An 18191-nucleotide genomic window follows, 5' to 3' on the forward strand; every position below is an offset into this window, starting at 1 on the left:
TTTTATTTCAAAGCACAGATTTTAGGCAGCACAGTACTGGCCTGGTAACAGATCCTAGGCAGCCCTGTGCTCCCTTTGTGCCATAGTGACAGTGGCTCTCCAGGCGCCTTACCATTACCTGCATGTGTTAAGACTGCTGGCCTTTTCAAAGATGCTGCCAGAATCTCTCACTGTTCATGAGCTTCCATTCCTTTACATCTCCAATGCTGTATGTCTGTCACGTGTACAGGAAGCCATCTGATTAAATGTGTGCAAAACTGTCATTGCCACATAATCGTATACAACAATCCTTTTCGTTTTTACAGCAGATCTCAAAGTAAATTAAGTCTACAGTAGGTACAATGCAACCCTTTGTATCTGTTGTTTGGAATTAGATACGACTAAACTTCAGATCTTCAGCTGAAAAACAACCAAAGATTGGTTCCACAAATTTCTTTCGACTGTGATTCAGCAGGAGCTTAGTTAGAACCAAATGTGATTACTCGGTTTTGGCTATGCAGCCTTTGTGAGGCTTTCCCAGATCCGCTCCCACGGACACTAAAGCTAATTCAGAAGCCAATTGTTCCCTGGCAACGTTACCATGGGTCTTGGTTAGCAATATCTCCATGGGCTTGCAGCAAACACCAATGCGTCACACACATGTATCTTTCTGATAACATAATTTTAAAGCCATAAAACCATAAAATCATTTGAGTTAAGATGGACTGTTAAAGATCACTTAGCCCAATTCTCCCACAGTGAAGAGGAACACCTACACTTAGAATGCTCAGAGCTCCATCTAGCCTGATCTTGAATGTCTCCAAGGATGGGGTACCCAACCATCTCACTGGGCTACCTGTTCCAGTACTGCACCACCCTTACTGTAAAAAACTTCTTCCTTATATCCAGTCTAAATCTCCCCTCTTTTAGTTTGAAACCATTTCCCCTTGTCCTGTCACCAAGAACCTACCAAATAGTCAGTCCCCTTCCTTCTTATAGCCCCCGTTCAGATACTGAAAGGCCACTCTCAGATCTCCCCAGAGCCTTCTCTTCTCCAGGCTCAACAGCCCCCCCTCTTTCAGCCAGTCCTTGTAGGGAAGGTGCTCCATCCCTTCAATTGTTTATGTGGCTCTCCTCCAGACATGCTCTAATAGGTCCATATTTCTCTTGTGTTGAGGACTGCACATGTGGGCATTGTACTCCAGATGAGGTATCACCAGCACAGAATAGAGGAGCAGGGTTACCTCCCTTGTCCGGCCAGCCATGCTTCTTTTGACGTAGCCCAGGATACAATTGGCTTTCTGGGTTGCAAGGACACATTGCTGCCTCATGTCAAGCTACCATCCATCAGTACCTCCCAAAGTCCTTTTTGGCAGGGCTGTGCTCCATCCTTACATCCTCCAGCTTGTATTGATAGCAGGGGTTGCCACAACCCAGATGCGAGACCCTGTATTGAATTTCTTAAACCTCATGAGGTTCTCCAGGGCCCAATGCTTGAGCCTGCCTAGATCCCTCCCATCTTCATTATGATGGAGGAAAGAGTGGCATTCTGTGCCACCTGAGAAGTCCTCTAACCGTATCCTCTGCTGTATTATTGCTATAAATAGTTAAGTATTGTTGTAAGTAGAAATGCAACTACAGTCTAGATAGAAATATCTGATGTGAATACAATTTGTTTTACAATAGTGAATGATGGAGCAGCAAGAAGCTGGGTGTATGCCTGCAAGTCAGCTGGTCAGGAACAAGTCCTTGAGCTTCTCCCAGTAGAGCTGGTAAGGCTGAATCTGCTGGACTCTCCACAAGCCCCACACTCCATTCTCTCTGCTCTTTCAAAGAGCACAGTTGCATAAGGCACGTGGTAAGGGCTTAACAACGTGGTTGTTAAGTATTTCTGCAGCAAGGAAAGCAAGTCTTCAAAGCAGAATCCATACCCAAATATGCCACCACATTCAGACAAGGAACAGAGTCCCCACAGATATTTGACCTACCTATTTGCTGGTTTATCTAGAAGAAGTACTCAGGTTTCATTTAACCAGTTCAAAACAACTTTACGCTTTTGTGAAGCTTATGCAAAAAGAACAAGCCTCTTTTCTGATAGAGAGAAGCAGAAAGAGAAAGGACTGCTGTGAATTCCTCCTTTGCTATCACTCAGGTTCAGCTGGCTGCACAGCTGCTTGCAAACAGGTATGGATTCCTGTGATGGCAGGGCTCTCTTTGCAGGGGAGCTGTAGCACCCGCTCAACAAAGAGGCCACAAGCATCTTTGCCAGCAGGCTTGCAAACCAGTGAAGATTTTCACTGGATTATTTGAAAGGTGGTTAACATGGGAATAGGAGAAATACCCATAAGTGCAGGGCTGTTACAGCTCCTGAGCAAGCTGCACGGCCACAGGGTCCATCTCAAGTGCCTGTACCAAAACATGGCACGTAATCCAAAAATATACAGCAGATGAGGACTCTCCAAGCATTTGCAGAGCTATCGGGGTCAAAGAGGTGCCTCCTCACACTGGAGGCATCATGGTGAGTGTTTGTTACGGACTGTTTGCTCAACAAGTGAAGAAGTCTGCTTTTAAGAACTTGAGGAAGTGTCGTGGCCACAAGTTTATGGGGGGACTTGAACCACTCCACACCTGCCAGAAGCAGCACAGCCAGGCACCAGCTATGCCAGGGATTTCTGGTCCATGGCAGCAGGTGGACTCGCAGTGCAAAGCCAACCTGAAAGGCAAAGTTGCCCAAGATGACTCACTGATTCTCACAATGCCTTGAACAGTCCTATGTGATGGGCAGAAGGACAATTCCCACAAGGTACAAGTTGCTATTCTCAGCATGGACAGGAAAAAAACAAATGCACCATTTAACAACTCAGCTCATTATTTTGACAGCTATTTCTTAGCTTCTTGTGGCTGCAACACTTCTGGGCTGCAATGAAGAAATCAGGGAAATCAGTGAAGTGCTTTAAAACCTTTCAGAGCATTGCTTTCTATGTGTTACACCTGTTCAAGATGTGCTAAACATAGAAATACGGACTAAACTGAGAAACTTGGCTAGAACAGTTAAGCTCAAAGACAATTTCAATAATGGCCTCCTGTCTCTTTCTTAAGCCAAAGAATAAAGTTTCCGTGTCCAGAGCAGCCTTCATCCATCCATGCAAATACGACAGGATGATAACAGAAGGCCAAATCAGACAGTTGTCATTCAGTGACGGCATCTTTTGTACTTTCCTGTACCACCAACTTCCAGGAAAAAGAATCACCAAATTTTCATCCATAAAAATTATGTACCTATTACAACAAAAAGAAACGAACAATAAAAGAAACCTTCACTTGCTTCCCTGTAAACTTAGGAAAACTAGTCAGAAACCAAGGACTTGGGGCACTAACGTGCAAATGAGATTCAGGGACCTTGCACTGACACTAGTTTTTATTACTGAAATTGTGATAGAAATAACAATTTACCAGATCTACAAGAGGCCTCATTCTACTGGCCATTGCAGTGTGCTGGCACTCTCGGCTTTCAACTTCTTCTGTTCAAGAGAGTGACACGCTTCACATTCTTTACAGAACGCGCTATACATGAGAACATAAGTTGTCAAATATCCTACAGGTAGTACCCAGAAAGTCAGGTGGAAAAAGCATAATGAATTCATGAGACAACTGACCTCTTTCACCTTAAATTATTTTTTCTACAAAGTAAGGCAAACCATACCTCAAACAGTATTCTTCTTTAGGTAGTAAATAACTTGGTAACTGCTCCTTTGGGACATGACAAGGTGACAGATTCATGGATTACACCACTGAAATCTCCCAGAATTCCCAGACTTCTCCTAGACTTCTATCCATTGTAATAAATGCAGTAGATTGGTATTTTCCAAAAAGTTCTTCTTAAAATTTTATTTTTCATCCAAACATTTGGCAACCCGACAACATATAAAAAATGAACTCAAAGAAAATTCAGTAGTAAATTTGAAACAGAATCATAGAATCACAGAATATCCTGAATTGAAAGGGACTTGCAAGAATAATCAAGCACTTGGTTCCACAAAGAACCACCCAAATTTCAAACCCTATGTCTGAGAAGGTTGCCCAGCACTCCATGAACTCTAGCAGGGCTGGGGCTGTGCCCAACGCCCTGGAGAGACATTTTAGAGAGTGCCATCTAACACACAGGTGCCAAACGCAAGCATCCATTTCAGTGAGTCCTGTAACTGCCTATGCCTTGCTACTTCTAGCACTAAATCACTCCAGCACAAGTGCAGCCATATTTTTTTCTGACATACCCCACGCTCAGCATTAGACAACGCATTGTAATCTTTCTGGAAAAATTACTTTGAAACAATTGCGCTGAAATGTTTGAAGTTTAATTATGTTATTTAATGAGTAAGATTTTCTTAATGCTTGACCTCTCGCAATAATGTTTGGCCAGCTTGATGAACTGGAAGAGTTACTGACACCTCTACAGAAAAGTTACAGAGATAGCTTCTTTTGTTTGAGCAGATGGTCATATGCCATTGAACAGTAAAACAATGAATAAAGTCCATTGGACTCAATGACAAAATCATGAGCTGGAATCTGAATTTCATGATCATTTTTTGTAAGGGAGGCGAAAGCCTTCAATCCCAGATTCCAGTTGTGCTAAAGTAATCGGATAATCTTTATGCTATATGTATGGAAAGAATGTAAGAGAATACTGCCATTACAGCTGCTTGCTTTAGCACACTATGGAGACGGCTACAAGTAAGTGTGGTTCACCCCACTAACTTAGTTGAGAATATCAGGAAAGCTACACGGCCAAGTGGATGGAAGGACACAAATACTTGTTTGGTTTGTTCTTCAGAAACCAGGCACCTAGATTTCTGGTTAGAGTTCACAGCATAAGCACACAGTTTTCATTTAACTTTGGACACATCTGCTAACAAAAATCAATTTTCATTCACTCTCACTGCCAGCAGGGCAGTGGAATTTGGCTGCTCAAAGACAAGTCTCCAGTTGGCCTTTTTTAAATGCTTTTTTGCTATTTTCTGTATTTGGTATTAAAGGGAAGTTTGATTACGCATAAACTTGCAGGTGAAGAAGTGGCTTTGCAAGACGCCTCGTGTTCAGTGTCACACCATAGCCTCCTCCCTGATTAAGAGCTCAACCCAGGGCAGGCTATAATTCACATTAAATGATGCTTACAAGCCAAGTTCTGTCAGATTTACTCACGTGTTGTTCAGTGCACTAGAACAACACTATTTGGAGTCTATTGATTGAGTATCCCTTGAGGAACACAGACTTTTCTGAGCTGATACATGGCCTCACAGACCTTTTTCAAACAAGGGGCCAAATAATGAACCTACGTCCCATTTACCATCAACATTGCTGAACAAATAAAGCTCTTAGTAACTGTGACACTGCATCTAACCTTACAGCCATTTCTGATGATACAGGGAATATGCTTCCTAGCATCTTCTCCTCCCTTGCAAAAGTCAAGTCAGTAAGCGCTCCTGAAACATACTTGGATATACAGAATAACATGTTTTATTCAACTGTACACCCAAAACATTCCATCCTATTTGGTAAACAGTAAAATGAAGTAGCAGGAGAAGAGAAGGCTAAAAAAAAAAAAAATAAAAATAAAACCTACCATGCACAAATTTTATCTTTCGGTGCCATGAAGCAGAACCAGCAAGATCCAAATATAAGCAAGCATCTTTATCTTAAGGATAGTGCAGATAAGTAACAAAAATAATTCCTCCCATATTAAAGCATTATGCTTGCCCTTCAAAGTACTACTGTAAAGGTAAATTGGCTCCTAGAGCAGTAGTAATGGGCAATATCCCATTAAACCTCTTCTTTTTCCTCCATCCTCCACACAGTTATTCGTAGTTTCCTATAGCATACCTTTCTGTAGAGGCAACATAATGATGTGCAACAAAGATGCTGAGTGTTCAAGTCAGGTTATATGGTTTTCAGATGGACGAAGTCACATCAGGGCAAGCCCAGTATCGTTCCTCAGAGCAGTACATCTACCCTAAGCACACCAGGGCAAAGATTCTCCAAGGATTTTCACTCTTTGAAACTTCCTTTGAAATTTAGGTAAAAGCCTACCATGATGTTTTCCCTCTTCACATCACCTCAATGGTGCTGAGGTCTAATCTGACTGCACAGAGAAGTAAGAACTTGCTGGTTCTATTCTATTTTTCTGAACCTGTTTATCACCAACTGATCACTAGCTTACATTCAATTGTAAATCCAGCTTCCATCCCTAGAGAAAAAGAAAAACAACACAAACCTATCAAGTGATAAAACAGCAACTACAAGAACAGTGCTGCAAATAGCCTACTAACAGCAGACGCTCAGTGCTACTTGTCAAGAAGATGAACTGCAACCACTGCTTCGGAATAAAGCATTAGCAGAGAGCTATAACAGAATAAACATGCAGGCAAACACTTGTTTTTAGAGCAAAGTGCACCTCTGTTCTGGAAGAATTACTTCTTTCAAATACAGAAAGAAAGATTAACTCTAAAAAATATTAGAGTATCAAGCACTCCTTGCTTTAACAAAGGTGAATAATGCATTATCACCATCCCTTTGAAATGCCTTTTTTCCCTTTACAATTAAGGACCTATGCATACAGAAGCCACAAAACAGAAGCCTTTTTTGTACTGCTGCCAGCTGATTTGCCTTTGTTCATGACCTGTGCGTGTTACTGGGTTACTTCTGCCTTTCCCAATCTCCTGATCCATAAAGACATCCACAATTAGTAGCCCTGATGGACTGTTTCCTATGATTTGCAGTTTTTATCTCGTCTTTGTTTGCTATCCACCATGACTTCCCCAAGAGAGGCACAGCCCAGAGAACTCCTTCAGTTCTGGGCAGCACAGGGTTGGAAGGCTGAGACATCAGCAGCTTCTCTCATGAAGCCACCAACACACCCACATCTCCCAGGCCTCATGATTGCCCTTGCCTGGGGACCAACTTACTCCACAAAGAGCAATGCAGCAGTTACCTCCAAACCCCAAAACACCTTGCTCCTCCAATTTTCACTGTCTTGTTACCTCCTTAAGATGTGGGGTCTTTCAGCCCTTGACTTTCTGCCATTCTGCTGTAAATTTGGAGGCCAGGCATTAGGAAGGAAACAACTCTGAAAGAGATAGGTACAGGAATTACTTGAACGTGGCTAATTTGGAAGCAGTTAATGCGGTTTTATTATTACATCCTGTTTTTAATGACAAGGAAAGGAACAGAGGAGAAAAAAAAAAAAAGAATTTTTACATTAGTAGCAAAGCTTCTGTCTCCCCCTAAAAAAATTACTTGAAAGAGGTCATGATTTTGACATGTAAGTACAAAACTCAAGTAAACATGATTTTGCCTCATCTTGCCAAAAGCTTGTTGAAAAAGGATGGAAAGTATCAGGAAGCAGAGATTTTTAGGATCCTGCAGGCATCCATTTGTTGCTCCAAATCCTGTTCCTGTAATGTGAAGCATTCCTAGTGAAAGGAGACACCTGCTTTTCCACGAGGCAGTTCCCCTATGGGCCGTGAATAATCTGATACACTTCAGCAGGGTTTTTCATCCTTCTGAATCCAGCAGTAATCCAATTTAAAATACAGAGTGGATTTTCCAAGGTAATAAATTATATCTGTTATTAACATAATGTTTTGGACAAACTTCTCTTTACAAAGTTAACTAGATGTTTCTAAGGACCTGGATAATTCATCAATATGGTTTTGGCATCCTCCTTTCTCAGTATTGCTAATGAATATTCCAAGCTGAAATATCTCTCTGAAATAAGACAAAGTGATATACTGCATTAAAAAAGTTCTTATACACGATAGGTTTGCATTGTTACGTATTGAACCAACAGTCTGAAATAGCTGTACAACTGAGAACATCGGTAGAAGGCTAAGCCACGTTACATACTTAGTATCAGTAAATTCAGTATATGGGAAAACACATTTTCCAAGTCCAGAAATCCAAAGATAGAAGCAGTGCATGTTAAAAATTCTCTCTACTTACACTTCTAAACCAAGTGATCCTGATTAAGTTTGTTTAAGTGTTCTATACTGAACTGAAAGCAATAACCTTCAAGCAAGTGATGCTTTTACTTTCTTGTTCTTCTGGCTTAAGAAATACTACAAACTTGCATATCTTTCTAAGATGCACACATCAGATGTGTGATTATAGATGCTCAGCATATAAGGCAGTGACAGAAAGAAGCTACACCAGTGTTATTACTACACCAAAACTAAGCACATTTACAGACACCAACAGCATGACCACAGTGAGTCCACAAAAAGCAGTTTGAAAATAAAACACTGGTAAAGTTTTCTTAATGAGCACAATGTAAGCACGTGTCACAAACCACCCTGGATTAAAGGCTGCAGTTTTGCTGCGCATTCATGAAGCATCTGAAAGCAACTGGTGCTATCACAGTGATGCTGAAGAGAATTCAGAGCTGATGCTGGACTGTCCCGCAGAACACTCCATTTTCAAGACCAACATCAGAAAGCAGCATTGGTGACAAGCTCAGGAGCGTGCCCTTTTATAACTGCAGCTTGGCACTTTAAGTGAATTTTCAAGTAATTGTTGTTAAATCTGCATCAAGCAGCAGCCCAGAGCTTTTACACGGCTTCCGAAAGAGTAAAATCGCTTGCAAAAATATATATTCCTTTTTGAAGTTCTTGTTTGTGAAGCTTCTTGCAAAATCTATTTGATGAGGTTTTTTAAAGTATTACTTTACATGACTACATCCACTTCAGCAATGCAGAACAGATAATGAAAATCACTCAATATCATTGCCTTTCCAGCTGCAGTTCAAGCTGAAATATTAAGCTATCACATAACCCTGGCAACTCTCCAGGCAGAAAAAAATGCTTTGCACCTGTTTACAAATGTATGTAGTCATTATTCATCATTACCTTGAGTCTACATCTGATTAAATATGTTTGAGTCAGCCTTCTTTTCCACTACACCTGTTTCACGGCCCTCTTACAGTCTAGATGAATCCTTAGTTTCTAAATGGCAGAGAATCCCAACTGCACTCGCTATTTTCCTGCAACGCTCCAATATCTGTAAATCAATGCATTCATTCAACATCTTGAAAATCTCTGAAGCAAACCTACATCCAGTGTACATAAAAGCCTCTTAGATGTCTTTTACCAACAGAAACCGCCGCACTGAAAATCACTATTTACTATTGATAGGTTACACTCCTCAGCCTCGCTATTTTACAACAGCATCCTTTCAAGTACAAGCATGAAGAAAAATGACATATATATTTAATTGGGAAGAATTCACAGAAATGCTGGCCAGTTACACTTCCCATTGTTGTCAGCACTGCAACTGTTCTAGAAGTTTATGTCAGGCTTGGAGTATTTTGGAAGCATTACACAGCTTGGGAATTGAACTCAATCGCACAAACCAAACACGATGACAATATTTAGTTACTTTGGAGCCATAATATGACATAAGGAACTACTGGGAAAACTTAAAACAAACGCAGTTCCTTTGTTGAACACCATCCAAGACGCTGACATCGCTGCTTAAACCAAAAAACACTGGAGGCTTCTTGAAAAATAAACAGCACCATAAGGAAAGCGTGTGAATCTGCCCACATGGAGCTCTGAATTATTCCAGGCATTATTTACCAGACATAATCAACTCACCCTTCATTTGTCAGACTGCCTTCTGATCTTAAGGAATATGATCAAAGACTGTATTCACAGAACAGATCTCAGAAATAGGTTTTGCCCATACATCTTGTGCTTAAACTGCATACTTACTGTATACCTGCAATCAGATTGCTAGGAATAAGTTTCACCTCCTTATTACTTGGAAAGCAGGACATTAACTGCACTTCAGCAGGGTTTTTGTCTTTAATCTGTACTTGAGAATTCGGAATAAACACTGTTTCTGTTAATTGGGATGGAGAGGTCAGAAAAGGAATCATTATAATTCTGCAACTGCAGATAGGCACTTATTAGAACAGGAGTGAGTACCTGGATTCCTCAAGTGATTGCCCACACAAACTCTCATCTGTGTGACCAAAAGGTATTTACACTGATCTTCAAGACAAGAGAGTGCTCCTATTTCAAGATTGAGGATAGGAGAGACTCCCAGTTCTTTCTACAGCTCTGTCTCAATAGGTACTAGGAAACAACAAATAATTCAGTTTTCTCTGCATTGAGACACACAAAAAAGCATTTACATAGTGAGTGAGAAATTTAAAGTGGTTCCGATTATAACACAGATTTTGAGAAGAAAAACAGAAACATTTAAAGTCTAACACTGCCTTTTACAGAAACGTGAGAGTATATCTACATCCTCTTGCAACACAGAATATGCAAGATTTTCCATAACATCCTTTCCAGATCACTTCTTCTGAAGCAAAGCCCCAGTGAAGGCTGTATCCTTTTGCAAATAGCAGTAATGGTAAGAGGTTTCCCAGTAAAGGTCCAGTGACATAAGGGACACATGAGGCTCCTTATAAGTTCCCATGGGCAGCTTTTGGGAGCACAGGAAGGTGCACCGATCGGAGATCCAGAAAGGACACATACAACAGCCTTCTACCAGATGCTCTGTCCTACACCTATGCTGATCAGAAGGGAAAAAACAAACTGGCTGCATAGACAACGATGGACTATTAAGGGAACTTTAGATGTTCTATGAGAAAGAGCCAAAACAGCCAATACCTTTTAACCCTGCTTGTGCCCAAACAGCCAACAACAGCAAAGAGAAGACTTGTAAGGAGATGATCAGTCCCAGGGGCAATGTAGTCCATAATATGCATGTTAGGGGAGCATGAAGCACTGCTAAGCTAAGTTGAAGAGGAGAATAAAATGTGGTTGAAGCTACTTATCTTCAGTTCTTCAGTTACAGAGGAGAAAAGGGCACTCACAGTGCAGGTGGAGGCAGTGTTATTTGAAATCACCAGCCTTAAGTCTGTGGGACTTGCATCAACAAAATTATGTTCACATAAACACCACCACCAGAAATTGCACGTTTCCAGAGTGAAGTGCACATTATTATACTACAGCAAAGCATGGATTTACCAGATTTTACAAATGAAGCTAAAGGAAAACGACTGAAGCACGTGAGAGGAGCATGTAGAGCTCCTAAGATTTGTTTTATTGATGCCTGTCTTCAAAAGTCGAGGTTAAATTTAAATTGGTGGGTGACCAGTTAGAAAAAAACAAACCAAAGACATCCCAAAGACACTCTCAAGGAGAAAGAACTGCACGAATAGCTTTTGGACAAGATGAAAAAACAGTCTACAAAATTTACTTGACATCACTTAGTTCGTGATCAAGTCTTAAGAGCATGACCTGTCTTTCAGATGAGGCAAAGGATCTAGCTCAGAAGAAAATCAGCAGAAGTAATTCATATTTGAGAAAAAAATCCAAGCCACAACAGGGACAGGGAGATTGCAGACTTGGCCATGCAAGAGGCCCCAGCCACACTGCCCCCACTTCTGCAATTGATGGCTTGGCCGTGGCCGCTGCTTGCCCTCAGTGGAGACAAAAGATTGGAAGAGTGGGAAGAAACAGGAAGGTCTTGCATTATGCTGTTATTTGCAGTGCCAGCAACAGCCAAAACAGATTAGTCGGTGTCCAAATTCAAGAGCACGTGCTTCAGAGCCAGCTTCCCAGTTGTTCACCATTTATCTACCCCTCATCTTCTAACATAATGTGAACTATTTCAAAACTTGAGTAAGTCACCCTCAAATTACTTATCTCCATTTCAGCTGAAGTGAGTATTCCTGGTATGAGTGGTTTTCTCCAGAGCGCAACTAATTCTCAGTGTAAATACCCACCTGTCTCCACAACCAATTTCACAAAACGGTTGTAAAAAAGTGGAATTTAGAACAGTCATTAAAGACAACATCCCCTAATGATGTTGAAATTTTGGACCATATACAGAGTTCTGTACACAGAATAGTTTTGTTCCAATGAATAGCAATAATAGTCCACTCTTCTGGGTAGAATATACAGTCTTCAGAACATGAGGAGTTTGGGGCTCTGAAAATAAATTAGTTTCAAAGCTTTTTTTTTGTTAATTTTTTTCCCCCCACATTAACTAGCACAGTAATACTGAAAACTATGTCCCCTAAAAGTTTAATGCAAGTCTACTGTACTGAATTTTGCAGATGTTTTAGAATATTCGTTTAGCAACCCACCTCTTAAATTACATGCAAACACAGAAGGAAATTGTTGAGTGAGGGGCACTAAAACAAGCAGGGAAGGAGGTGTAACAATATAAATAGGATGGTTGGGGGGAAAGAAACGGTAGGAACTTGCAAGGAACAGAAAAAAAGCCAAACATGGTCTTTCAACGTCAGATTAAAGACTTAAAAAACTGGCTTTATAGTTCAACAAAAAGGTATTTCCAACTTGAAGTTGCTCTTGATAGCAGTGAGTGCTAGGGAAGAAGGAAGCTATAGCTAGAAGGAGGGATGGAGAAAAGGCAGTTGTGGGTAACTAAAAGAAAGCAAGAGTGCAAAAGCCATGCATGGGTGGAAGAGTGAAATTCTTTCTAGAGGAAGAGGCTGCAAGGGATGAAGAAGGCAGCAGAAATAAGAAAAAAAGATGGAAGTCAGGTAGCTGGAAAAGAAAGCATATGAACAGTAGAGACTATTTGCTAAAGTAACAGAAAAATCACAATTAAAAAGTTTACAATAAGGATAAATCTAATATACTCCTCAGATATTGACTTCAGACAAAATAAGCATGGTGCTTCAACTAACGGAATACAGATACTCAAAAGTTGAGTGGGTGTCAGGTAGTGAAAGAAGATAAAAAAAAAAAAAGTAAAATGAAACAGACGCCCAAAATCACAGGATATGTACCTCCACATTATCTAGCTATGAATCTTCTTCCACTTAAAGAAAGCCTTTCAATTTCTTATTGGAAATAGAAGCTGGTACAGAACTTAAAAGGATGCTGATCTGCCAAAGATAAGACAAACATGTCACACACAGGGAAGGATGCAGAAGTCACAAGTACTTGTGAAAGTCAACAGCAAGAGAGAGTAATGTTATGCCTTATGGGGAGCATCAGCATGAATAAAGCTGTTTACTTACACATAAACTGAATTAAAATTGTAGGCTCCCTCTCATAACAGAATAACAGTTAACTTTTAATGAACACAGAAGAAACTTCACACAGCACAGTCATATTTTATGCAAATACTTACCACTATATATTTAAATTACACTGGTAAATTCATAGAATCATAGGCGTCAGAAAGGATCTCTAGAGATCACCTAGTCCAACCATCCACTTACAGCAGGTCGAGCAGGAAAGCATCCAGGAGGGTGTTGAGTATCTCCAGAAAAGGAGACTTCACAGCCTCTCCAGCAGTCTGTTCCAGTGCTCTGTCATCATCACAGTGAAGAAGTTCTTGTACATGTTTATATGGACCTTTCTGTGCTCCACTTTTTGCCTGTCGTCCCCTGCCCTGTGGCTGCACACCACTGAAAAGAGCCCCATTCATTTGACTCCTGCATTTTAGGTATCCATAAATGGTTATGAGATTCCCCCCAGCCTTCTCTTGTCAAGGTTGAACAGCCCTACATCTCTCAGCCTTTCCTTGTATGGGAGATGCTCCAGGCCCCTACTCATCTTTGTGGCCCTCCACTGGACCCTCTCTAGGAGATCCCTGCCTTTTTTGAACTGAGGAGCCCAGAACTGGAGACAGGTGTATCATTACAACGGCAGAATACAGGGTAAAATTCACCTCCCTGACCTGCTGGCCATGCTCTTTTTAGCAAACCCCAGGGTACCACTGGCTTTCTTGGCCACAAGGGCACACAGCTGGCTGATGGCTGACCTGTTGCTCAGCAGGCAGCCAGGTCCTTCTCCACCAAGTTCCTCTCCAGCAGATCAGCCCCAAACCTGTACTGAAGCACACAATTATTCCTCCCCACGTGTAGGATTTCACATCTGCTCTTACTCAACCTCATCAGGTTTCTCCCTGCTCAATTTTCCATTCTGTCCAGGTGCCATTGAAGGGCAGCACTTCCTTCTGGTGTGTCAGCCTCTACTCCCAGCTTCACATTGGCAGCAAACTTGGTGAGGATTAACTCTATTCCCCTTGGTCCAGGTCGTTGATGAAGATGTCGAAACAAGACTGAACCCAGTACCAAACGCCAAAGGAACACCGCTAGTTACAGGCCAAAAGTAATTGTCAGGAGTGGGATTTGAACCCACGCCTCCAGGGGAGACTGCGACCTGAACGCAGCGCCTTAGACCGCTCGGCCATCCTGACTCATAGAAATTACAGTCCTAAAATTGTTTTTTTTTTTGTTTTGTTTTGTTTGTTTTTAAATTCTAAATGGTAATTGGTTTCTAAATTATAATACACCTGAACTGGTCAGGGCAATAAAACTAAGCTTCCCCTTTGGAGTTAAAAAAACAAAACAACAACTATTAAGCCTTCACCAGGTAGGCTTACATTTAATCGTGGCTACATATTGAGTAGTGGCTGCCTTCTCTGCAACAAACGAGCTGCAGAGTACATTGAGCTAAATGTATCAGCTACTTAATTCAATTTATTTGAGCTTTCTTCACAGCTTAAAGAGAAGGATAAAGCTTATAGCATGTTCTTTCACTGACACACTAAGAAAGATTTAGCAAGATTTTCCACTTCAACTTTTCAAGCTTACTGTGTCACAGCAGGCTCCTATTTATTATTATTATTGTTATTATTATTTTACATAGTGAGGGTTATTTTTTTTTCTTCAGTTTGATGACAGTTTTTCATTGTTTTTTTTTCCTCACTTTAGAACTTCCAAAAAGCTCCGGAAAACAACTGCCTGAGGCAGGAGCCAAGACACAGAGATGCACACCAACTGAGGAAGTAACACCAGGAAGCTCTCAGAAGCTTGAGGAGTGCTTCATATTCACTTACAGAGTCATGTATCTATTTTTGAGTTTCTGGCACAGGAATCACATTTGCTGTGCTATAGGAAAGAGCACCTACAGAGTCTTCAGCTTTCCCTAACGCCTGGGGAACAGCTTTCCTGCTTCTGAGACCACCTCAAAACATCTCTTTGAATTGGTCCCTTAGCAAAACAGGACACAAAGGCAAAGATGATCAGCGATCTTCTGTTTCTACTCACAGCATATGTGCTGCTGGGCATAGGAGAGAAACATCTGGCCTAAACAAATACTACTGCCAGAAGCATGTGAAATGCAGTGGCCATCACATAAAACAAAAAAGGCAAAGCCATTATGCCTTCTGAAATAGAAGCTCAGTTCATCCTGCTTGAATTACATCCCATCCCTGGAGGTGTTCAAGGCCAGGTTGGATGGGGCCCTGGGCAACCTGGTCTGGTATTAAATGGGGAGGTTGGTGGCCCTGCATGTGGCAGGGGAGTTGGAGATTCATGATCCTTGAGGTCCCTTCCAAACCTGGCCATTCTGTGATCCTGTGCTTGCTGGCTGTACAGAGACTTCCTGTGGAACACAGATTTATTATGGGCCACTCCATGACCGAAAGGAAGAGAGAAACTAACTTTTAACTAAATAAATACCAAGAAATCTCCCAGCATCACCATGTGCTATTTGCATCACAGACACGCATTAAAGAAAACCCCTTAGACAACACTGGTTTTGAATCTCTGCATATTTGCCATATAACAAGATTACTTCTCTCTTTTCCTGAAAGCTGAGTACTAACTCCTCATTTGTCTACATAGAGATAATATTAAAATTCATACCAATACACTTCCCATAAGTATGCATTAATTTAATTAAACTTAACACTGCTTTTACAATAAAAGCCAGTTCTGGTGTAATAAGACTGTAGAGAAAACCAGCAACTGTTTCAGAAGAGTGTTTGGATGATATTCCATAGGCCACAACAGAATCCCTAAGCAGAGAGTACGTCATATAGACACGCTTCAGTTGAGGCAGAGCTCACATGAGCCTTGCTATGCAGTCCATATTATTCCTATTTTACAGACTTCCTGTGGTTTGACCTTTTCTACTGGAAAACCTCTGGAAAGAAGTTCAAGAAGGAATCGGAGCAGTTGTTGATCCTATCTCAATTCTAGGTCTGTTGCATGCAGTTTACATGCATTCAAGGGTGAGATTAACCTACTGCACTTTAGATAGCAGATAATTAAAAAAAAATTAAGCATCATAAATTACATTCCATCCCAAAGGATCTTAAAATGCTTTATAGGCTATGCACACAGAGCACTCCATCTGTCACCCAAAGCAAGTACCTCTGGGATGAAATGCAACAACTGTTGCACGGCGAATGGCAGCAGAGAGGAAGTGAGGAATACCAGCGCATCAAATTGGAATTGCAGGGGGAATTTAGGTAGGAAGAATGCAATTACCCACTTTGGAGCCCAGCCAGACCACGGGGGTTAAAAATCTTATAAAGAGCCCTATGAGAATTTTAACAACCCCTTGTGCTCAGGACCTTCGATTTACGTTAGCCTTCAGGAGCAAGGTTAACAGCTCTGCTCAACTGGTTTCACACGCTGCCACAGGATGCAGGGAAAAACCAACCTCTGCTCCTTCCCTGCAGCTTCCACCCAAGTACTGAGCAGATTAATGCTACTTAGTTGCAATATGTGATGAAAATGCAGTGGAAGGCAAGGTGATTGAAAGCTGCAATGAATCAGAGCACTTCTTAGTGATCCTTCAAAAGCTCTACTGGAAAAAAATACTTTCTATTCCAGTAAGTCCTCAAATCCTCGTAATGAAAGCATTTGAGGTCATCCCAGCAGGTATAATAATGTTTGCGAAGAGGCACAGAGAGAAAGATTTGCAGTGCTAACATCAGAAATATTCTCGCTCCAACAGCAACAAGTGAGAAACAGCATGAACACAGATCACGTCCTGTCACATACAAAGCAAGCAGTTGTCATAGATGATGTTTTTGCAATATATCTCATGCTACCACATACATAGGTGTTACTCAAGTAAACCTGAAAATTAAAAGCAATCTAAGTGAGAAAGATGAGCAGGTAAGAAGAAACACAAGCACACAGCCCATCTGACTTCCTCCCAAACCAATGGCACTTCTGGGCTATAAAAAAAGTTGCAGATAGGCTTCCAAATCTCCTTCCTCCAAAATAACGTATCGAGTGAAGCTGTAAAAGAGCATGGCCCTTCACTCCCATTGAACTGAAAGTATTTGGAGCAAATTCCAAGGCACTGCCAAACACCCTTTGAAAGTGTTTACATTATGTACCCATACCCCACAAGTATCTTATTTCTTCCATGAGGTTACACACAATTTAGAGATATTTAACCTCTTTGCCACAGACTAATGCAACACTTCAGATATTATGTCATTGTTTTGAAACTTTTACAGTTAGCTAGGGTCCGTTTTGTTTGCCTTCGGCTAAAGTGTTTTGTTCACATGAGATGAATGAGGAAAGTACTGCAGTACTGTAGACTTCCCCTTAGAGATCCTTACTCATTTCATCTTATTACTTGCCACCACGAAAGAAGTGAGGTAAAGAAGCAGCAACCCAAGGCAGAGCACTCGGGGCAGTAAATATCCCTCAGCAGTAGCAGAAGCGCTGCGTGTCACACAGACACCGCTACTGCTGCAGGAGCTCTGTGATTTATGCTAATGAGAAAAGCCACCTTGACGAACAGAAAACTAAGGACAGACCAGCTCAGTGCTGATGCAGATTTTGAACATTAGGTTTAGATTTCACAGGAAATACCGAAGACCAGTGGTTTCAGGAATCTTGCAATGCTGGTACATATCTGGGAGTCTTCACTGGAGAGATGTCAGTCAGAGGCACAAATCACTTACGCGCCATTTGTACCATGTGGTTTTATCCCAGGTCTTAGCAGCTCTCCTGCATCCTCTGTTGAAGATAGGAAGGTTCCTGCTTTTTAGAGAGGATTTGCAGACCAATACTTCCACTACAAGGGCTCTTGAATAAGCACATAATTCAGCCTCCTCTGTAAGATCATCAAGCACAAGTACTCTACAGTACTGCAGTTGCAAGACAGGCTTGCCTTGCTCTAAGTTTACATTTAAGTGGGTCTTGCCACAGAGTTGGTGTCATCCTTTTCTCCCCAGGCACCTCTGGTACAACCTCCAAGAGGTAAGCAAGCATTCAGGAGTCTATTCCTTCACTGACGTTCAAGGTTAAATGTGCTCCCGAGTCCCTAAGAACCAAATTTTCAACAGCAGTCGAGAACTTAAAGAGATTTCATTTGCTCTTTCCCTATAGATTTCAAAGCAGCAAGAAAAAT

The 18191-nt window shown here is 41.3% G+C and overlaps 1 non-coding gene across 1 annotated transcript; it reads right to left on the reverse strand.

Moving 5' to 3' along the window:
- Positions 1-14140: 14140 nt before the first annotated feature.
- Positions 14141-14223, reverse strand: TRNAL-CAG (transfer RNA leucine (anticodon CAG)). The gene has a single exon. It is a non-coding gene; the product is annotated as a tRNA-Leu (tRNA).
- Positions 14224-18191: the final 3968 nt, after the last annotated feature.

The sequence above is a fragment of the Tympanuchus pallidicinctus genome, unplaced genomic scaffold (assembly GCF_026119805.1).
Source record: "Tympanuchus pallidicinctus isolate F22 unplaced genomic scaffold, pur_lepc_1.0 scaffold15, whole genome shotgun sequence".
NCBI lineage: Eukaryota > Metazoa > Chordata > Aves > Galliformes > Phasianidae > Tympanuchus > Tympanuchus pallidicinctus.